Source organism: Heloderma suspectum, chromosome 4, assembly GCF_057233095.1.
Source record: "Heloderma suspectum isolate Gila_16-S chromosome 4, 16-S_ref, whole genome shotgun sequence".
Lineage (NCBI taxonomy): Eukaryota > Metazoa > Chordata > Lepidosauria > Squamata > Helodermatidae > Heloderma > Heloderma suspectum.
This window is the reverse complement of record NC_139461.1, coordinates 82,207,499-82,231,597: the sequence shown is the minus strand read 5'-3', so window position 1 is coordinate 82,231,597 and position 24,099 is coordinate 82,207,499. Positions and strand designations below refer to the sequence as shown.

Here is a 24,099-nt window from a genome sequence, read left to right as displayed (position 1 = left end):
CCATAGTTTAGTTTTATATGCATGTGCCTTCTCTCCCTCCCCATTCTTTCTCCACTGCAGCTGGAGAAGTTTGGCACATCAACTTTCATTCTCAGCTAACCACAATTTGGGAACTGCAGTTAGTTTTAACTAAGTTTATAAGCCAGGATCAGAAACCTTGGCTTGATCAGATAAATCATAGTTGAAGCTAGCCGTCTCCAACCCAGTGTCCTCCGGATGTTTTTGATTTGGGCCATCAGCCCCAACATGCATGGACAATGGTGAGGAATGCTGGGAGATCTGGAGGGCACCGGGTTGGGAAAGACCAGTGTAGACAATACTGAGCTATATAGACCAGTATAAGTCAGTTCCTAAGGTTTAATATTTTCTCCTGTGTCTTAAAAAGCACACCATGAATTCTCACCATCACTAGAACAAAGAACATCATTGAATAAACATTTATGGTAATATATGGAAAGCCAGACTATCTTTTTCTATTTCTATAATGAAAAGAAGTTGTTATACAGTTTGGTCCAGAGGGTATTAGACTCCAAGGAGACAAAGAAACCACAAATATCAGTTGTGGAACTTGTTAGGAGGGTTGTGATGGTAATAGTGCTTATGTACCCATCTAATGTTGGTGCCCATGGGTAGAAATGTATTTAGTAGAGCTTTTATGCATCATCAACACTGATGTTGAGAGGAGTTTTGGATTATTGTAAACATGAATGTCGTTTTGGCTCAGTTTTGTAAAGATTTTGTTTTGTACACTTGCTGAAATTATTGAAGTCTTATTCATCCATTATAAAGCTGAGTAAGGCAAACATGTGAGGAGAGGGACCATGCTAACCCTGCCCCCCTCCTCGTGCATTTCAGTCACCCTCTACTGCTAGAGGGCAATGTTCTGAAGAGGAGAACCTCTTGTGTCCGTGGAGGCAATCCACGTGATTTTGAACACTGGAAAATCCTCTTCAGAACATCACCGTCCACAAGTACAGGACAACAGAAACATGAGAGGAAGGGGTGGGGCCAGCATGCTACCTCTTCTCATATGTTTACCCTGCTCAGTTTTATAAGCAGTGTATAAAAGTGCTTTACTCTGTTGAACATGAATATGGCTTTAATCTGTACATTTATATCCTACCCTTCTACCAAGGAGCTCAGGTCAGCATACAGTCCCTCCACCCCACCCCCATTTTATCTTCACAGTAACCCTGTAATGTAGATTAGGCTGAAAGATAGTGTGACTTGCCCAATGTTATTCAGTGAACCTTATGGTTGACTAGGGATTTGAACTGGGGTCTCCCTAATTCTAGTCTAATACTCTAACCATGACACCATATTAGCTGTCCATTTATTAATAAGAATTTGCACCTGTCACTATCCTAATGGGCGGGGCGGGGAGGGAAGAGACAGTATGTTCTTTAGCTGTGCTTTACATTCTGCTGCGTCTAATAATACTGCAGAGAATAATGGGTAAAACACAGGGCAATTGTCCAGAATTTATTCAACATATGAAAAGATGTTACCTTTATCACAGCTATTCAGTACATTTTATAACTTTGATATGTTCTAGAATTGTATAATTTTCATAATTAAATTAGCCAGTATTACCATATGATACTCTTATTTCAATTAGCCAGTATTACTATATGATACTCTTCCCCAGAAGTTGATGGAGACTATGCTATAGATCTAGGAAAATCTTTAATCTGAACTGGTGAACAAGTATGCTTAAAGTGTTGGAATCTGAAGAAAGACAGTTCTTTTGCCAATATTTTATAGATTTTAAAATAGCAGGATCCATTTAAATACTTTCTAGTCCTGAGAGCATGTGATTAGTACGTAATGTCTGGCTAGTATTTTTCTTAAGCTTGAGATCATTCTTCATTTAAAAAAACAGAAAAGGAATAGTTTTATTTTTATGGAAAATGGTAATTTGATGGGTGAAGAGAGACGCATAATTAGACAAAATGATGATGTATGTTATAATGGAAACAACTGGCATGTATGAGAAGCAACAGTTTAGTGGTATGTAGTCCACAGTAATGGAGATTTCATTCATTCATTCATTAAGAAAAAAACCTTAATAAAATCAAAACCACAGATGGCCAACTTCTACAAAATGCCATAGCTGCATTTTTTATGAAGGATAAGTGCCATATTATGCTCAGCCTATTCTAGATAAATGACAGTAGGATATGACTAATTTTCCTTGTGCCAGCAGAAAGGAAAGGTAAGGTTCCTCCTGTGCAAGCACCGGGTCATTACTGACCCCTAGAGGGACGCCGCTTGCGCTGGCGTTTTCCTGGCAGACTATAGCGGGGTGGTTTGCCACTGCCTTCCTCAGTCATGACTACCTTTCCCCCAGCAAGCTGGGTACTCATTTACCGACCTCGGAGGGATGGAGGGCTGAGTCGACCCGAGCCGGGTACCCGAGACCCGGCTTCCGCTGGGATCGAACTTAGGTCGTGGGGAGAGTTTCAGTTGCAATACTGCCCCCTACCACTGTGCGCCACATGAGGCTCTGCCAACAGAACCTGGAGATATTCCATTCTTGAGGATTGACACCGGCATAGCTGTGATGCCAGTTCCACTCCACCAGCTCAGGGACCAAAAACTGGGTGGCAGGGGAACTTGGGTCAGAATCCTCTGTTCACAAAGACCCCTAAGGAAATGGGATGGTATTAGTTCTAACACTCCCACTGAACTTAAGAGGGACCCCAGAATTACTGCTCCCCACCTTCTCCCAGTTCACCTCCACCAGCACAACAGGCTTCTGACTGACTGTAGGCAAGCATGACTTGGTGGACAGTTTTGCAACAGCTGTAGACTAACTTGGAGCTGTACTGATGAAAAAGCTGAACCTCTAACAGGCAGCTCTCTAAGGCATCGGTTCACTGCTAGGAGAAAAATGTTGACAACCTTATTCATTTGTCTTGCTTTCGGTCCTCAGTGTATGTTCAATAAAGCCTTCTACTGTTTCTGCTGCTTCTATGTGGTACTTATGGTGAGGGGATAGGATCTTCTTTCCCACACCCAGCTTGTTACTCACTTCAACTGTTTTGAGGGTGGGACTTTGACTGGGGAGGGTGGGGCAGGAAGGGCATACATAACCCGCCACCACACCACACCAGGGTTCTAGGTCCGCATCTTATCTTCACCCTGGCCATGCAATCACCTGCAAGGGTAAGGCAGCCGCTCCTAACCGCTCACAACTTCCCAGGCAGAAGGGAAAGAGATAAAAGGTCTGCTGGGACAATGACCAAATGAATAAGAGGACGCTGTAGCTGGATGGGATGAAAAGGGGCTGGGCAAAATAGCAGCCATCCCCAGAGGCATGTCAGAGCCAGGCAATTGGCTAGATGTGGCCACTGAGGCATGCACCACTTCTTCTGATATGCTATGGCAATACACTCACACTGGCTCAGGTATATGCTTGTGTGGCTTAGGCTGTTCTAGAGGGAGAAAGGTTGTACTGTTCTCTTTACAAGTCAGTACTATGGCTCTTTAACAGGAACTTTAATCTTCATAGGTTATGGTTAGTCCACATTAACTCATCGTGGCCTGTTAACTCCCAAGTGGTAGCCTCACAAGTTCAGACACATTTGGATGATACTGATTTTCTCGACTTGCCAATAATAACTCACCTGGCCATGTTATAGGACTGACACTGATTTGGTCACCTTGGTAGATGACCTGCACCAGGAACTGCATGGGGGATTGTGGCCCTATTACTTTTCCTGGACCTCTCAATGGCTTTCGATAACATTGACCATGGTATCGTTCTGGGCCACCTGGCAGGGCTGGCCCTTGGGCACACTGTATTGCAGTACTTCCATTTCTTCCTCTCAGGTTGGTGTTGGGAGACCGTTTGGTACCACAGCCATTTATTTATTTATTTATTTGTTTGTTTATTACATTTCTATCCCACCATTTTCCTCTTGCAAGAAACCCAAAGCAGCTTACATGGTCATCGTCCTCTCCATTTTATCCTCACAATAACCCTGTGAGGTAGGTTAGACTGAGTGACTGACCCACAGTCACCCAGTGAGCATCATGGCCAAGTGGAGACTAGAACCCGGGGCTCCTGAGTCCCAGTCCAACACTTTTACCGCTACACCACAGCTGACTATTGGTCAGTGCTATTGGTCAGTAGAAAGCCTGGCTTAGGGATTGGGAGTCAGCTTTCTCTGGATAGGGTCATGCTCCCCCTGAAAGGTCAGGTTCATAGTTTAGGAGTAGTCTTGGATCCTATGCTGTCCTTTGGTCTTCATGTGGCTGCAGTAGTGAGGAGCACCTTTGCACAACTAAGTTTCGTGCACAAGCTGCAACAGTTCCTGAGTCAGTCTGATCTGGCAACAGTTCTTCATGCCTTGCTTACATCATGGTTAGACTATTGGAATGCATTCTACATGGGGCTATCGTCGAAGAACCGTAAGCTTCAGCAGTCAGTGGAAAATGTGGCAGCTAGGTTGCTAACTGGTACACAGTATCGTGAAAGTCTTCCTGGGGTTTTAAAGACCTGGTTTGTGATCATTTTTCTGACTTTAAGTGAAGTGTGCTGCACCAGCCCCCCCCCCCCCCGACTGGACTGACAAAGTGCTACTGAGGCAGCTGTTGAAAGGAGAGGTCCCTGAGGCAGTTGGTGATACGGTGGATGATGGCCTGCATTTCTGCCCGCTTTTCGTTTTTGCATTATTTGACACTGGATCTTTAATTAATCTTTTACTCTTTGCAGCCAGAGCAATTGCTCATTCAATTGTTGTTGTTTTGTTGAAGTTCAGTTGTATTAATAAAAAATAAAAATAAATAACATGAAGAAACAATTGATCTTGCCGCAAAGAGGAAGCAAGCAATTAAAAGGCCACTGACTAAATCAATACTTGAGAAAGGCATTAAGGACACGTAAAGTTGGAGGAGGAATGCAATAAAAGCAGCGCTTGGTTTTGGAAGAAAAATGGGGAGGAAAAGATAAAGTAACTATAGGAAAGGCAGTTTCTCTTAACCCTTCACAGCTTGGACAGCTTTGTTAACCCTCTCAATAACAGCACAACTGAGACAATTTGGGAGACAATTGTCAGATCCTTCATCCTTGTGTGCTATGGGGTCCCACAGAGTTCAACCTTGTCCCCTCTGTCATTTAACATCTATATGAAGCTACTGGGAGAGGTCATCTGGGGAACTGGAGTAAGGTGTCTGCTATATGCAGATGACGCTCAGCTCTATTTGTCCATAGCATCTAATGCAAGTAAGATGGTGTAAGAACTGAGTCATCCCCCCTGATCTCATTAATGGGCTAGATGAGGGCCAATAAACTGAAGCCCAATCCTGACAAGAAGGAGACAAGAAGAAGGTTCTTTGTTTATAGGGGTTAACATATTTTAAATGGGGTTGACACTTTCCCTGAAAGATCAGGTTTGTAGCTTTGATCTAGCTCTTTTACTTGAGGCACAACTATCCTCCGTAGCTCAGAGTGCTTTTGCGGCTTAGAGTAGTGTGCCAGCTGCAAATTCTCCTGGATAGAGATAGTCTGACAAGAGTGATCCATCCTCCTCTGGTAATGTCCCAGTTGGATAACTGTAATGCATTGCACATGAAGCTGCCTTTGAAGATGGTTTGGAAGTTGCACCAGGTTTAACACTGGTTGTTGGTTTATTTCTGATCTGAATTCAAGGTACTGGTTTGACCTTTAGCATCCTTCATATCTTGGGACCCAAGTGTCTTAAGGACTGCCTTCTTCCATATCAACCTACATAGGAGTTGACATCTTCCACTTCCCTTCTTAGAGTGCCACCACCATCAGAAATGAAGCAGGTGGCAACAAGAGAGAGAGCTTTTTCTTTGGTGGTGCCTCAATTGTAGAATGCTCTTCCCAGGGAATTTTAGTTAGCACTTATATTGTTCTCCTTTAGGAACCAGGAAAAGACATTTTTATTCTCTCAGGCATTTAAGATGAACTTGTTTTTAGTTCTTATGGGAAAGGAAGCTATTATTTAAATACTGTACCTGTGTTGAATTTAAATCTGCAGCCTCAATTCATTTTGAAGTTGTGGTCAGTGTTTAAAGCTCTTTTGTTTTAATTGTGTTTTGTAATTTTTATTGTGAACTGCCCTGCTATGAATGCTACCTTGTATCACTACCTTAAATAAATAATAATTAATAATATTATTAGCATTAACAACTACAACTACAACAACAACAACAGCCTCCCAGTACAAATAGATGGGGAGTTCAGTATTTCTGTCAAACTTGCCATTCTCTGAGCAGGGTTATCAGCGGGAGATGAATCTTTTCCTGAACCAGGCCAGGGAGGAACTAGTCCAGGAAATGACCAATGAAAGGGCTAGTAGGAGAGAGAAGCAAGAGCTGCTTTAAAACACATCAAAGAGGGAGCCCTTTGCTGTATGAAGACTGCAGTGCTAGACACATTTTCTAAGGAGTATGTCCATTTGAACCAAATGGACTTACTTCTAAGATAATGTAATTTGGCTCTTACCCATGCAGATGGGCATTGTGAGATTGTTATGAGGAACATAACACTATATTAAGAACCCCACTTCCAAATCGTTGCAGAAGGGCAGTGTTTTAGCAGCACTAAAACCCACAGAGGCACTGTCCTGCTCCAGTTTCAGTTCTCTGCTATGCAAAACACAGAGTTGATTACAAGAGAGAAGTCAAGCAAGCAAAAGTCAAGCACAATTTTACCAGGCAAACTTGGATTGTCCAGAGAGAAGTCAGAGGAATAGCCAAGGTCAAATGCATAGGATATCAGTCAAGTGGAATCAAAGTCCAAAAGACTGCATCAGGCAGAAGTCCAAAGGTCAATAACATCAAGTCCAAGAAACAAGATACAAGGCATGAGGAGTTGAAGAAATGGCATTGTTTCCAGCAAAGGCTAGACTGATAATGCAGGCTTATATTACCAGATGCTCCTAAGCCCCATCCAAGGCTCAGCTGTAGTACATTATCAGCCTTGCCCCTGATTTCTTCCTCTTGAGATGCCCTTCTTTGGAGTTGGGTACTTCTTCTTAAAGGAGCCCTGCTGATTTGCCTCTTAAGGTGACGACACTCTCTGGGACAGGGGGCGGGGGTATCTCTCAACCTCTGCCTCTGAAGCAGAGCTCCCTTCTTCCTGTATGGAAGGAACCATGGTCCTCTCCCCAAGTGCCTAGGCTCCCCCAGGTCTCTTGATATGGATGATTCAATGACGACGTCCATCCCTGGGAGCTCTAGTTCATCAGAGAAGGAGGAGTGTTATCCAGCAGGGGGATAACAGACACCTCTTCCAGCACAAGTTCTTACATTCACTCTGGGAAAAGTAGTAGAGGTACTTGCCCCTTTGAGTAAATGTTGTTTCATTGTATGTCCCTGCGTTCTGATTAATGGTCCCAAGTCTGCCTCCAGGTCTTCAATCTGGTCCATCTGTGGACAAATCCTGCTGACATTAGAGATTACTAGGCCAGCCACCTTTAATGGTGGATGGGAAGATTCAGCATATTTCTCCAGGGATCCTAGTTCATCTTCCCCCAGATATTTCATAGCACTCCAGGTTAGGAAATTTGGTCCACTCCACTTGTACTTGCAGTTGGCCCTGGTGGAACTAAGCAATCCTGCAGCTCTTTATTATCCGGGGTCAACATCTTGATTACTCCCAATGCTCTCAGTGACTCCTTCTCCTCTTCAGTACAAACATTTCCATCACCTATCCCACCCACTGGAACATGCTTCTGTTGGGTTTAGGTCCTGCTCCTCTATCATCCCAATGGCACCCTCATTCTCCAACAAGGTTGTGTGTCAAGTCTGCCTAGCTCTCAGATGGTTGCTCAAGAATTCCAGTTGCCTCAGAATATCATTTTGTACTAATAAAGGTAATGCACAAAAGGAATCCAAGAGGGCTTTATCCTCATTGTTATATGACTGAATATGGTAGTTATTCAGATTCACACTAGCCATGTAGCATTTCAAGACCCACAAAGATACAAGATTTAAGCATCTGATTTAGAATCTGGGGAAACGTAAAGCAACTTCTGCTTAGTAGATGCAATTCTGATGCTTGAATTCCAAAACTATGCAAATATGGTATTGTTGATCATGCATTGCATAATATCCATCCATCAGCTTTGATAATCTAAGAATAAATGAAAAATTCAGCAGCCTGCAGTTATCATCTGCTGTTCACTATTCCTAGTCTTTGGGGCAATAAAAATTACATTTCATTTTATTTCAGTGAATGTAATTATAATTGCCAGTCTTAGATGACTATTGCTAAAATAATAATATCCTACTATCAGAGTAACATTAAATCCTGATCAAAGATGGACAGGATCATTTAGCAATTATAAGAAATCCTCCAGTAAATATTACTGGAATGAAAACCTATGGCAAATCATATTTAAGGTCAAGCTTTTTGAAAAGTAATGAATGGCTTTATCTCTTTTTCCACTTTCTCCAATATTCTGTACTGCAGTGTACAAAAGAAACATGAAAAACATAAATAAACCCTCTAGATAAGTCAGGTATAAAGAATAGTCAGAAACCCCTTAGTGGAATTGGTGTCAGGAAGAAAGATTGGAAGAACTGCTTCTTTATTAAAGATAGATTTGTGCCATTGATCACAACCAGGTTGACAAGACATTAAAGTCCAGAGTAATCGCATCAGAAATGACCTGAGAGAAAAATAAATACAGAGCTAGAAGGCTCTTGCAACACATTTGATGAAGCCACATACCTAATTGAAGATTTTTTAAAAAAATTGACTTGGCATGCTGTTTTTTCTTTTTATGTTAAGTTGAATACCATTGTCTTTACTTCATCCTTATTACTTCTACAAATAACTTCTGAGTGATTTGTACACTTAAGTATTTAGGTGGAAATTTAATCAACAATGATTGTAGTATATTATTTATTTGTTTGAAATATTTTAATCCTACCTCTCAGTATAAAACTTACAAGGTGGGTAGAACAGTGAAGCACCCCGTGAAGCATGAGGAGCCTGGTGCCAAAAGAAAATGGTCAACTGAAACAATAAATTAAAGATTAAAAGCAAACCTCAAATCCCTAACACACCATAAATTAGAAATGAACAACAATAAAATGGAAATAAAACCACAGCAGATTATAGATAAGAACACATCATTCATTAAAAGCTCAGGAGAGTACCACCATTTTAATATGGTCCTATTGTATCCAATAAGAGAGACAGAATAAAACAGAAATCCTTTATTTCAAAGTATCCATAACAAAGACAACAGCACTAGCACTATGCCTAACTAAGCCTCTCCCTTACTATTCCTCATTTCCTCTTATAGGCTGCCTCCCTTCAGCTGGATATCATCCCAGCTCTCTTAAAGGTACAATGACTACAGAATCACCACAGGTCCTGAAAGGTTAATGAAGTAGGTGCCATATGCATATTCCTGGGATGTATATTCCATAATTGCTATTTTTATACTTGAAATTCTGTACTTTGTATTTATTGGCCATTATTCTATTTATTTTATGTTCTGAGCCACTTTGGGTATATTTTTGATAAAGTTGGATAAAAATCGACATCTGGGGAGGGACACCATGTTAGGTGTTTCTGTGGTAATGCTAGAAATCTCCATGCCAAGATGGGAGAATTGGAGTGCCTGGTTTTAAAAGAGAACCTAGACACAGTGGGCATAATGGAAATCTGGCAGGATGGAGAGAACCAGTTGGATATGGGCATTTCTGGATATAAACCCTCTAGGAAGGACAGGGAAGGGCATACTGGACATGGTGTTGCTCTGTACATTAAAGAGGGCATAGTGTCAAGCAGACTAGAAACCCTAAAAAGGGCAGACTCATCTTTAGAAATGCTGTGGGCAACAATACCAGTTTCCAAAAGTATTTTAATTCATCATCCCCTGGACCAGAATGTTCAAAGTGATATTGAGATGGAAAATGAAAACAGGGTGGCATCCAAATGAGGACGTGTCATAAGAATGGGTGACTTCAATTGCCTCCATATTGATTGGGTAAAAGCATGTTCCAGTAACAACAAAGAAGGTAAATTTCTCAATGCCCTGAACAACTGTGGTTGTTCAGGGCATTGACCAGAGGGGAGGTGACTCTGTACTTAATCCTAAGTAGTGCTGCCCAGGACCTAGTGCGAGATGTCAGTGCTGTGAAATCAGTTGGAAACAGCGACCACAGTGCTATCAGATTTAATATATATTTGAGTGGAAAGTTACCAAGGAAGTCCAACACAGTCACATTTGACTTCAAAAGAGGAAACCTGTGTAAAATAAGGGGATTGGTAAAAAGGAAGGTGAAAGGGGGAGTCAAGAAGGTTAAATCGCTTCAAAATTCACGGAGGACAGGACTACTAATGGCCACTAGGCATGATGGATATATGCTACCTCCAGTGTAAGAAGTGGTATGGCTGTGTACACCACTTGATGGGGGATGTGAGTGGGAGGGTGCTGTTGCGCTCATGGCCTACCTGAGGGTTTTCTACAGGAAGCTGATTGACCACTGTCTGAACAAGATGTTGGACTAGATAGACCCTTGGTCTGATCTAGCATGGCTCTTCTTGTGTTCTTATGTACGACAACAGTAAAGGCTCCATATCCAGATGCCACCAGCCTAAACTCTTACTGAGATCCCAAAGATAATATGACATACAATGTTGACTTGCACCACTGTTGAGACAGTTAACAATACAAACAATCAGAGAACTGTATTATGCACAACAAATACTTAAGATGTTTTTGCTGTTATCAGTTTATAGCATAAGCAGCTTCAACTTTCCCTCTCTTTATCATACTCTGTTCTGACCTCCTTTCACTTTCCCCAGCATTCTATCACTCTTCATCATAGCTGTGCAAAGCCAGCTAATGTGTTAGTGACTTCCATTATTGGTTCCCATACACACAACTTTAAGGGTTCAATCCTATGCATATTTAGACACAAAAAAGTCCTACAATTCCCAGCATTCCCCAGCCAGCATGGCTGGCTGGGGAATGCTGGGAGTTGTAGGATTTTTTTCTGCCTAAAAATGCATAGGATTGCACCCTAAGCTAGGTATATGTATAACAGCCAGTTGCTGGATGATGTCATGTTTTACCATGGCCTTGCAGGGAAAACATTGTGTGTGAAGCAGTTTTGAAGGGTTCTTACTTGCCTTAGAGCTCTAAAGATGGGATATGTTAAAATCTGAGAGGTCTTTAAACAAACACTGATGATAGCAATCTGCTTCAAATTTGTCTGCAAATTTTAAATTTGATGAATTCCCTTCAGTAGCTTTTTTTTTGGCAGCTATGTAACTCTAATAGTAAATGGTAAAGTAAATGGGATAGGTTTGTGTAAGCTTCCCTGAGATTCTTGGAGAAAGGGCTGGATTCAAATGTGATTGGATAATTTGATCTAAAACATGAAGCAGCCCTTGATGAAGAGTTAATAAAAATATTACTTCTAACATATAGCTGTAATGCTTTTCTAGGGCATCATTATTTTGACTATCCCCAACAGAACATCTTTGAGAATGATCTATATCTAACTCTAATTTTACTTTGATCTTATAAAGCAAATAAAAATTAAAGAGAAGTAGCATTTGACACAGTTTTCAGTCTTTTTAAAGAAACACTTGGCTCCATGTTGCACAAACTGAATCTCATTGAGGGTACTTTCACTCAGTTGATTGTTCAATTCAGGCTGCAGAAACTGCTGAAGAAAGGGTATAGGCCTGCTGGAGCTCTGCTAGGGGATTAGCAGAGGGGAAGTTCCAGAAGTGTGGTCAGACAAATCTGAGGTCAAGTTGTGCATAGGCAGAACAAGATGAGAGTAGCACCATGGAGAGCTCCAGAAAAGGGTCATTCTCAGAAACATACTCAGACAAGTCCAAAGTTAGGTCTAGGATAGGCAGAATGAAGGTGATAGCACCATGGAGAGCTCCGAATGGGGTTGAAAACTAGACGAACTTCACTTGTATGTTGCTCCAACAACCAGCAGGTTCTGAATGAGCTTTAAGTAGAGTTTTGGCTCCTTTTGGTTGCTTAGCTTCACCCTCACACTGAATGGGGCTTCTCCTTAAAAGTGACCTTGCTTGCTTTGACTGTGATGATGTGCAGTGCAGTGGTGGCTTCTGCAGTGCAATGGTGGCTTCAGACCTGGACACCTCAGAGTGAGTATGGTTGTGTGACCTCCTCTGGACACGGGAGTCTGGCCCATGGGCTTTTCTGGGGAAGTGGGGTCTAAGGAGGTAGGGACCTCAAGATGTGCTTCTGGAGCCCAGTCTTCTTCCTGGTCTGAAAAAGTGCCTATATCGGAAGTCTCTTTCCTTGAGGAACAGGGATCAGAGCCCTGGATTCTGATGTAGATACATCAGAGAAAGCGAACTTTGCCACATTCTGAGGCAGTCTGTGCCACCTTTAAACAGCTTGTATCATCAGAAGGTCTTCCTAAGGTTTAGTCAAAATCTCTTTTCTTGTAATTTGAAACCATTGATCATACACTCTGGAAGAGGAGAAAACACATTTGCCCCATCATCTACAAGATATCCATTCACTATTTGAAGATAGCTATCAGATCATCCTTTCATCATTTGTTTATCCACTGCATCACAATCTCAAATATTTAGGGATGGCAGAGTATTCCACCACAGATCTCGGTGAGGCCGAATGCCAGTGTATTCAGCCCCCCGAACTCCATGTCGGAATGGCCTGCTGCCACCCCGTCACCCCGCGGATCCCCCCCGGGACGAGACTTACCTGGGGTGGATGTTTCGGGTGGCAGCAGCTCTGGTGGCGGCTCCAGCAGCGGCTGCGGCAGTGGCGGCTGGTCTTCCGACCGGCTGCCACCGCCGCCGCCATTTCCAGTGTTAAAAAAAAAAAAGTCATGATAGGCTACATAAAGATTTACATAGCCTATCATGGCTAGGTTAAAAAACAACAACAACAACGTGATAGGCTACATAAACCTTTACGTAGCCTATCACGTCTGACTTTTAAAAAAAACAACGTGCATATGCAAATTTCAGCGGCTACGGCCTTCACCATTTGCGTTCCTTATTTTGGCCCGTCTTAGTCTACGTAAATATTTACCCGCCGCCATTTGCATACGCACGTTTTTGTTCTTTTTTAAAGTCAGACCTGATAGGCTACGTAAAGATTTACGTAGCCTATCACAGCTGACTACAGGGACGCAAACGGCGGCAGCTACAGCCGCCGCCATTTGCATCCCTGCTAGCCAGCGGCCGGATGTCTGGCTGCTGGCGGAGCCAGCCGGCGGCTCCGCAGAATCCCCGTGGAGCGGAGCCGGCCGGCAAGGATTCCGGGGGGAGGGACGGAGCGCCTTCCCCCCACAGCGGAACCCGGCGGAGATAGGTAAGGGCAATTTCGTACATCCCTACAAATATTCCATTCTTGGCCAAGCTGATCAAGAGTGTGGTGGCCTCACAACTCCAGATTATTTGGATGATACTCATTATCTGGACCCATTTCAGCTGGGTTTTCAGCCAGGATTTGAGACTGAGACTGCTTTGGTTGCCTTGGTGGATGACCTATGCCAGGAACGTTTAATTCTCCTGGACCTCGCAGTGGCTTTTGATACCATCACCCATGGTAACCTTACATAGGAACATAAGAAGCTGCCTTATGCTGAGTCAGACTGTCAGTTCATCTAGCCCAGTATTGTCAACACTCACTGGCAGGACTTCTTTAGGGTTTCAGGCAGAAGTTTTTCCTGCCATACCTGGAGATGCCAGAGGTTAAACCTGGGACCTTCTGTGTACAAAGCACCTGGTTGGGCTGGGCCTTTGGGGGGCCTTTGTTCAAAAAGTGGTGTTGAGGAGCTACTGTTGGGAGTGTGCCTGAATCCTACTTTGTCCTTGGGACTTCAGATGGCAACAATGGCAAAGAGCACATTTGCGCAACTGTGTTTAGTGCACCAGCTGTAACTGTTCAGTCTGATCTGGCAACAGTTATCCATGCCATATTACATAATTGCAATACACTATACATGGGGATATCCTTGAAGTGTGTCTGGAAGCTTCCATTGGTGCAAAATGCAGCAACTAAGATGTTAACTGGTACACAGTGTCATGGTCACATCATGCCAATACTGAAAGATCTGCACTGGTTGCCAGTTGTTTTCCGGGTTCAATTCAGTATGTTGGTTTTAACCTTTAATGCTCTAAGGGTGCAATCCTATGTATGTTTAAAAAGAACAAAGTCCTACCAGTCCCAGCATTTCCTAGCTAGCATGGCTGGCTTCTGTCTTAACTTGTATTGGATTGCACCCTAAATGGCTTAGGGTCTGGTTATCTGAGGAACTTCCTTTCTCAGTACAATCCAGCTATTTTATTAAGATCAGCGAGAGGCTCTTGAAGACATCCCTCCTTGCAGAGGCCCACTTGCCAGGCACATGGGAACACACCTTCACTTGTGTTGCTCCCAAATTCTGGAATACACTCCCTTTCCAGTTGCAACTAGTCCCCACTAGGAATGTCAGAGAATTCCACCACGGATCTCGGTGAGGCCGAATGCCAGTGCATTCGGCCCCCCGAAATCTGTGGCAGAACGGCCTGCCACCCCCCTGCCCCCCCGCGGATCCCCCCTGGGACGAGACTCACCTGGGGCGGATCTTCCGGGCGGCAGCGGCTTTGGCGGCGGCGGCTGGTCTTCTGACCGGCTGCCACCACCACCATTTCCACTCTTGCTCTTGTAAAAAAAAAAAAAAGACATGATAGGCTATGTAAAGATTTACGTAGCCTATCATGGCTAGGTTTTTTAAAAAAAAAACACGAGGTGATAGGCTACGTAAATCTTTACGTAGCCTATCATGGCTGGGTGGGTTTAAAAAAAAGAAACCGCGTACGCAAATGGCGGCGGCTATGGCCGCCGTCCTTTGCGTTCCTTATTTTTGCCCGGCTTAGTCTATGTAACTATTTACGTAGGCTATGATGGCGAAAATAAAGGGGAATGCAAATAGCGTAGCGGGCGCTATTTGTGTCCCTTTTTGATTCCCCGTTTTAGCCTACGTAAATATTCACATAGGCTAAAACAAGGAATCAAAAAGGGACGCAAATAGCACCTGCTACGTTATTTGCGTTCCCCTTTATTTTCGCCGTCATAGTCTACGTAAAGATTTACGTAGGTTAAGAGGGCAAAAATAAGGAACGCATATGGCGGCGGCCATAGCCGCTGCCATTTGCGTACGCGGTTTTTTGTTGTTGTTTTTACCCAGAGCCCTCCGCGGCCGGAAATCCAGCTGCAGACGGGCCTGGCTGGGGCTGGCCGGCTGCTCCGCGGAGCTGCCGCGGAGCACAACCGGCGGCGGAGGATTCCGGGGGGGAGGAACGGAGCACCTCCCCCCCATCCACGATTCCGGCGGGAGGGACAGAACGCCTCCCCCCCAACCATAAACATAATCTGCGAACAGGTAATTGACTTTCGTACATCCCTAGTCCCCACTCACTCTGCATTCCAGAAGGGGTTCAAGGTACATATTTTAAATTGGCTCTTTAAATTATGTATTGTTAAGGTTGCTTTTACTGTTTTACTATGTTTTTATTTGATTTTTTGTCTTCTGAATTTTTTGTAAACAGCCCTGGTTGATTACAGAAAAGCAGTGTAGAAATACTATGAATGAATGAATGAACAATATCACACTTCTGACTTGTGTTTAGCTTGTGGTTTACTAAAACCCTTAGATCCTTCTGATATTTTGTTCAGTCGTTCAGTCGTGTCCGACTCTTCATGACCCCATGGACCATAGCACGCCAGGCCTTCCTGTCCTGCACTCTCTCCCGGAGCATGCTCAAGTCCATATTCATTGCATCAGTGATGCTATCTAGCCATTTCATCCTCTGCCATCCCCTTCTCCTTTTGCCCTCAGTCTTTCCCAGCATCAGGGTCTTTTCCAGAGAGTTTTCTCTTCGCATTAGGTGGCCAAAATATTTGAGCTTCAGCTTAAGTATCTGTCCTTCCAATGATCACTCAAGGTTGATTTCCTTTAGGATTGACTGATTTGACCTCCTTGCAGTCCAGGGGACTCGTAGGAGTCTTCTCCAGCACCACAGTTCGAAAGCATCAATTCTTCGGCGCTCAGTCATCCTTACAGTCCAGCTCTCACAGCCATACCTTACTACTGGGAAAACCATAGCTTTGATTAGACAGACCTTTGTCAGCAAGGTGATGTCTCTGCTTCTTACTATGCTGTCTAGGTGTGCCATAGCTTTCCTCCCAAGGAGCAAGCGTCTTTTAATTTCATGGCTACAGTCACCATCTGCGGTGATCTTGGAGCCCAAGAAAAGAAAATCTGTCACTGCTTCCATTTCTTCCCCTTCTATGTGCCGGGAAGTGATGGGGCCAGATGCCATGATCTTTGTTTTTTTAATGTTGAGTTTCAAACCAGCTTTTGCACTCTCCTCTTTCACCCTCAACAAGAGGCGCTTGAGATCCTCTTCGCTTTCTGCCATTAGGGTGGAATCATCTGCGTATCTGAGGCTGTTGATAATTCTCCTGGCAATCTTAATTCCAACCTGTGATTCATCCAACCCGGCGTTTCTCATTATGTACTCTGCATATAAGTTAAATAAGCAGGTTGACAATATGCAGCCTTGTCGTACTCCTTTTCCAATTTTGAACCAATCGGTTTTCCATGTCTGGTTCTTACTGTTGCTTCTTGACCCTCGTACAGGTTTCTCAGGAGACAGGTAAGGTGGTCTGGTATCCCCATCTCTTTCAGAATTTGCCACAGTTTGTTGTGATCCACACAATCAAAGGCTTTAGCATAGTCAATGAAGCAGAAATAGACGTTTTTCTGGAATTCTCTTGCTTTCTCCATGATCCAACGAAAGTTGGCGATTTGATCTCTAGTTCCTCTTCCTCTTCAAAACCCAGCTTGTACTTCCGGTAGTTCTCGGTTCGCATACTGCTGAAGCCTAGCTTGTAGGATTTTGAGCATAACCTTGCTGGGATGTGAAATGAGCTCAATTGTACGGTAGTTTGAACACTCTTTGGCATTGCCCTTCTTTGGAAATGGAATGTAAACTGACCTTTTCCAGTCTTGTGGCCACTGTTGAGTGTTCCAAATTTGTTGGCATATTGAGTGCAGCACTTTCACAGCATCATCTTTTAGGATTTTAAATAGCTCAGCTGGAATACTGTCATCTCTGCTAGCTTTGTTGTTAGTAATGCTTCCTAAGGCCCACTTGACTTCACTCTCTAGGATGTCCGGCTCAAGTTCAGTGACCGCACTATCATGGCTATCAGGGACATTCAGATCTTTCCTGTATAGTTCTTCTGTGTATTCTTTCCACCTCTTCTTAATCTCATCTGCTTCTGTTAGGTCCTTGCCTTCTTTGTCCTTTATCATGCCCATCTTTGCACAAAACATTCCCTTGAGATCTCCGATTTTCTTGAAAAGATCTCTAGTCTTTCCCATTCTGTTGTTTTCTTCAATTTCTTTGCATTGTTCATTTAAGAAGGCCTTCTTATCTCTCCTTGCTATTCTCTGGAACTATGCATTCATTTGGATATATCTTCCCCTTTCTCTCTTGCTTTTCGCTTCCCTTCTTTCCTGAGCTACTTGTAAAGCCTCCTCAGACAGCCACTTGGCTTTCTTGCATTTCTTTTTCTTTGGGATGGATTGAGTTGCTGCCTCCTGAACAATGTTACGGACCTCCGTCCATAGTTCCTCAGGCACTCTGTCTATCAGGTCTAATCTATTAAATCTATTCCTCACCTCCACTGTATATTCATAAGGGATATGATTTAGGTCATACCTGAACAGTTTAGTGGTTTTTCCTACGTTCTTCAATTTCAGCCGAAATTTTGCAAGAAGCAGCTCATGATCTGAGCCACAGTCAGCTCCATGTCTTGTTTTTACTGACTGTATAGAGCTTCTCCATCTTTGGCTGCAAAGGACATAATCAATCTGATTTCAATATTGACCACCTGGTGATGTCCAGGTGTAGAGTTACCTCTTGTGCTGTTGGAAAAGAGTGTTTGCTATGATCAGCGTGTTCTCTTGGCAAAACTCTATTAGCCTTTGTCCTGCTTCATTTTGTACACCAAGGCCATGCTTGCCTGTTATCCCAGTGATTTCTTGACTTCCTACTTTAGCATTCCAATCCCCTATGATGAAGAGGACATCTTTTTTTGGTGTTAGTTCTAGAAGGTGTTGTAGGTCTTCATAGAACCTATCAACCTCAGCTTCTTCGGCCTCAGTGGTTGAGGCATAGACTTGAATTACTGTGATGTTGAATGGTTTGCCTTGGATTCGTACTGAGATCATTCTATTGTTTTTGAGATTGTACCCCAGTACTGCTTTTCCCACCCTTTTGTTGACTATGTGTGCGACTCCATTTCTTCTAAGGGATTCTTGCCCACAGTAGTAGATATGATGGTCACCTGAATGTTCTTGCACATCTGATTTTTTCTACTTAAATGTAGAACTTTACATTTATCCCTGCTTGAAATTCATGTTGTTTGTTTTGGCCCAGTTGTCCACCTTGTTAAGATGATATTTAATCTTGTTTCTTGCTCCTAAGGTATTTGTTTCTCCTCTCACTTTGGTGTCATCTGCAAATTTGATGAGCATCCCCTGTACTCATCCAACACTGAGCTGAGGACAGAAGCCTTTGGCATCCCACCTGTCACTTCTCTCCAGGTAGACAGGTAGTTATCAGTGAGCACTCTGTGGGTATGGTCCATCAACTAGCTACAAATCCACCAACATTGTCTAGCCTACTTTTTACCAGCTTTCCAACAAGTGAGATACCTTCCAACGTCATTGGTGACCTTGTTGAAAGCTTTGAAGAAATCAAGATACACTATGCCCACAGCATTCCCTTGATCTACCAAGCTACTATCAAAAACAACATACTTAAACCTTAATTACTAAAAGACAGAGCACCATAACAACAAGATACCATTCAATTCATGATAATATTCATCAGGCAAGATTAAAAGCACATTTAAAAGTTCTTAATGGGAAATTCAAAAGAAGAAAATTTATTTACTTGTGTGTGTAAATTCTCCTCTCATTAGACACTTAGAAGTAGCAAGTACTGGGTTCTCTTGGAAAGGAAGTACTTCACCTGTTTAAACAGCCACAGGCTGTTGTAGGTGTAATAGCACTGGTCTGTGCTGTGAAGTTACACTGGAGAGTGTAGTGCTGGGCACATCCCACCCTAAACACTTGTTTGCTAGCAAAGTGGTTCATGGAATCAAGTTGTATATCTTAGGGTAATTCCATGCATTTCATACCAATAAACACAAATTTGTTCCCAAGTGTTATCTCAACAGGAAACCAGAGACAATTCCAGCTCTATGACAGGTGTACCTGTTTCCAGAGAGATAGCTGTGTGAGTCTGTTGCAACAAAAATCAACAGAGTCTTGTTGCACTTAAAGACTATATGACTGTTGCATTCACACTTAAATATTTTAAGTCCAATATGTGAAGAAGTCCTAATTCTGTTCAATAATATAATGCCAATTTTATCAGGATTAATTATCCAGCAATGCAATGACTTGCAATGCATTTCTAATGAAAACATGTGGCTGAGATTTTACAGTTGATATTCTGTTTGCATTATAGATGTGCAGAAGAAAATATATTGTTCATTTTTATTCCGTTAAACAGTGCTTCCCAATGCTATCCATCTGTAGCTTCATGGATTTTATGAATCACATACAATTTAATTAACAATCAGTGAATTAAACAGAATTATCTTGATTTTATGTACATTTTAAATAGTAAATCTAAGAATACAATTTTTTTTGTCCATGAGCTCATTTAGTAGCAAAGACAAAAAAAGTCATGTGCATATATTTAAACCAAATTATTTGTTCAATGAATATGCCACTCCATTCACAATGGATCACAAAAAGCTTCTTATTCATTATTATAAATTATTCACAATTTCAAAATTTCCATAAGTAAATCCTTATCTATTTCACTGGAAGCATTCCAAGCCTTGAATACTATTCATCTTGAAGTGACATATGAGTTTATTATGCAGCATTCATTGTGACTTAATAAAAATGTGACTCTAGGTTCTAAAATCAAGTTTCCATATGAAATATATATTCATACTTTTACTCCATTAATGCACATGAATTTATGCAACACATATGTAACCAGTTTTCCTGAAAAGCAAATGTAAAGGGGGGATACAAACAGTACTGAAACAAATTTATATTGACTGTCTCAGAAAACTCTTGTTCTCAAAAGCGGTTTTTTTCCAGTTAAGCAATTGACATTAAAACGTTCAAAATAGCTTTAGACATTGCTCCTTCAAAGTTGAAATGATTTCAGTCACTGTATCATGGCAGGAGGGGGAGAAACATGTTGCAATGAGTATGCTGTAGATTTTGACTGCAAGCACGCACTCGCTTGCTGGGATCCTCAGTGCCACAGATGGTGGTCTGTTCAACCACTGAAATTTTTTCAGCTCCCCATTGCTGTGGCAGCTTCCTCAAAATACACTCCCCAGTGTCAAGGGCCTTCCAGAGCAGCATCCCATGACATGCAAGGGGCTGTCAATGGAAGGAATTATCAACCTCCAAGCATGCACAGAAGTGCTCTCCGCCTGTGGATGGGTAAGATCCTTGCCAACAGTGTTAGTCTGCCAAGCAGTAAGGTTTCAGGGTTGTCAGTCTGAGGGGCTAGAGGCAAGTAACACAGACCAGGGTGGTCACTGGTCAAGTTCTGGAGGTGGTAGTCAAGGGGTAAGAGACAGGTAATGTAGTCCAAAGCAAGCAAGATATCAGGTTCCAAAAGCTTCAGCCGAAGTTCCAAAAGTCCAGAAGCAGGTGGCATAGTCCAGTGAAGGCAGGCAGGCAGGTGGACAGATCTGAACGGAGTCCATAGAGCAACCACTCTGGATGACAGGTGGGTCACACTAGAGAACCAAGCCTCATGCTGCAGTTGCGGGTGGAAAAGGGGAAATAAAGAGATGGACACAAGTGATTGGTATCAAATTGGGCCACATTTATTGATCAATCTGCAAAGGGGAAAGACCTGGATGGGTGACTAATCTGTGCCAGCAACTAGCTAGGCACTGTAATGGGTGAAAACACTCAAAGCCTGTACAGTGGCATCACAGCTCGCCACCCTCCAGGGCTACCCCTTTGGGGGGAGGTAGGCTTTCCCCTGTCACCTCCTCCCAGGCTGCAAAACACCGGGTGGGTGAGGTGAGTTGGCCTCACAGGTAACCCTTATCCCCGCACTGGGCTGCAAAACCAAGAGCAGGAGGCCTCAGGCATCACCTGTCACCAAAACAGTGCCTCTGAATGCTGACCATCCCTGTTCTCATCCACATTGCCCATCCTTAGCAGCTCACCTGGAGAAATGTGACCAAAGAGACCACACTTTCAGATAAAGCCAAATTCACCTAAAGGACACACCCACCCCACCTACAGTGTGGAGTAGGCAAAAAGACACACAGCCCCGGCCAATCAGACTGTGTGTCTGTCTCTTTATTTCCCCCTTTCTGCCCGCAAATGCCCTACCCCATGTCCGGCTTGCCTGGCCATGGGGGGGGGCATTGTGGGTGGTGGGGGAGAGGAGAGATGAGGGCGACCACCACTGGCAGTTTCTGGTGGTGTCCCTGGGTATGACAGCGGCCTGAGAGGCACTTTTAGTTCTCCAGGCCCCTCCTAAACAGCTCTTTGAAGTGTGGCCAGTGTGGGTTCTGCTGGTCGCCCTTTTGGGGGCCAAGCAGGAACTTTTGGCTCATGGTCTCTTTTTAAGCTCGTGTCCCAACAGACAGCTGGTGTCATGGATCTCCAGTAAAAATCAAGTATTCTGGCTTGGGTGCTATGTGTCTGTAAAATTTGATAGGTTGTTTGTTGTTGCTATGGGCACTGCGGGTGGCCGCAGAGGGGGTAGAGGTCGGCAGCTGCTTGGCGGGCGATTGTGTCTTATCTACTGACTGCAGCAGCTGCAGGTGTGCACAGCATCAGGGTGGGAGGGGGAGCAATGGAAGAGGAGAGACCGGATGCAAGCAAGCAGCAGGTGTCCCATGCAGCACGTACAGCACGGAGGAGCAAGTTGGTGCACACCAAGCTGCTGCTGCCAGACATGTAGAACAGCAGCCCTTCTCCTTACTTGCCTGTGAAGTTACAAGGAAAACTCATACCCAGAGAGCACCCAGGATAAGGCAGGTGCGTCCAAAACCAGTGAGCTCTGATTATTTTGAGGGGGGGTTAGGTGGGACCAGGAAGTCCGAAAGACAAGGGCTTGGAGGGCAGCCTGTCCTCCTCCAGGGATGGCACTGAGGAACACTTGCTTCCTTGCCTCTGTGCCAAATAGTGAGTGGCACCACGGCACACCTAGTTAGGAGCATGTCTCATTGAATTCCGTGAGGAATGTCTGAGTAGACCAGGGCTGAATCTACACATAGCAGTAATACCGTTCTCATACCATTATCATAACTATTGGTACCCATGACACCAATGGGCACCTATAGTTATGATAATGGTATGACAACAGTATAACTGCTATGTGTAGATTCAGCCATGTGCAGAATTACAGCTTTAGACTCTCGGGTCTCTTGTCTGTGTGTGCTAAAACAATCCACATTTGGCTCGTGGAGAGTCCCCATGCATACAGGAGCTCTCCTCTTCAGACTGTCACCCCCCATGAGTTGACAAACACTAGCAAGGAGAGGGGTGGAGCTAAAATCAACACACTTCTCATGTGTTGATTTCAACCCTTTTTTTAATTGAATAGCCTGAATAGGGCTTCACTGAGGGCTGTTTGGGGTGAATTTAACATGAAGAACCATAACAAGGGAGAGCAGGGTCCCTGAGAAGCTCCCCATTATTAGTTAGCACCTGGACAGCAGACTGAGCAGACGCACAAATCACCTGGTCAAACTCATCACCACTCCGGTGAGTTGTATTTTATTTGTATTTAAATTCTAGTAAGTATTATACAATTGCATCTCTATAAAGTAGCATATGCAAACTCTATGCAAATTAGTGTCCTCTTTTTTGGCACTGTGTAAGTGGCCACCCACTTAAGCAGCGCCAATATGCCACTAGTCAGTTTCTGGTTCTTTCTGTTGGACAGAGTTAAGATGCCAAGATATTGATTTCCTTTGGCCTTAAAAAAAAATTGAATGCAGCAGATGATATCTGGATGGGCAGATTAAGAAGCAGTGAAACATAATTTTCTTCATAGGATATTCAGGTTAAAAATTTTCTTCCTCCCATTCACATTGAGCTGTGTGGGCTGTGGAGCATTTTAGCTCATGTTTTGTAAGTGAATAGATTATATATTTAGCAGTTCATCTGTTCTTTGCATAATGACAGAAAATTCATGTCCACAGTAGCTTCAAAGTAGTTTGGATGGCCTTAGAGCTAGTTTTCTCTTTCCCAAAATGTGATCCTGAATGAATGTGAGAAGTTCTACTTGCATTTCGCATGAAATCTGTGCTGCAAGGAAACTGGAAGATGATTCAGATGCTCATTCCCTGTACAATGATTTCTAGCTAAGAAATCTTACTCCTTGGAATTTATGCATGCCACAAGATAAACAGGAGCTTTCTGCAGATCCTAAATATATCATGAGTGTTCATGAAATAGGATGCCTACGTGGCATCTGGCCATATAATGCCATTTTAAATAATGGCATTTTATGACATTATTTTGTTGATCCAAAGAAACAATTGTTAGTAATTTTAAACAGCAATGCAGGAAGCAATACAGGAAGCCATGGCGTTTAGTGTTACACACACCCCTTAATTCATATACCTGACAACTTTATGGCCCAGTTCAGATCTAATGCTAAACCATGGTATAGTATTATGAAAATACATCACAGTGAGCCTTGAGCTTGTACATATCCCCCTGCGACTCTTCTTCTCCTTGCACAAGTGGTGGAAATGGAAAGCTTCCCCTTTCAGTTTTGAATGAAACGCAGATTCCTATTACATTCAAACTTGGAAAATTGTGGTCTCTTCTTACTGTAATTAATTAATTAATTAATTAACCAACCATCCAACCAACCAGAATCTGAAACAGGTTTGGTCCTGGATTGTTTGAACTAGCCACAGTTCGAATAAACCACAGTTTCCCAAGTTCAGATGTAATGAGTAACTATAGTTTATTCAAAACTGGAAGTGTTGCGAAGAAGTAGGA

General features: G+C 43.2%; 1 protein-coding gene across 1 annotated transcript in view; it reads left to right on the top strand.

Moving 5' to 3' along the window:
- The window catches only part of DLGAP1 (DLG associated protein 1), a 430,241-nt gene that overhangs the window by 211,733 nt on the left and 194,409 nt on the right, over window positions 1-24,099 (top strand). The gene's annotated exons all lie outside the window — the stretch shown is intronic.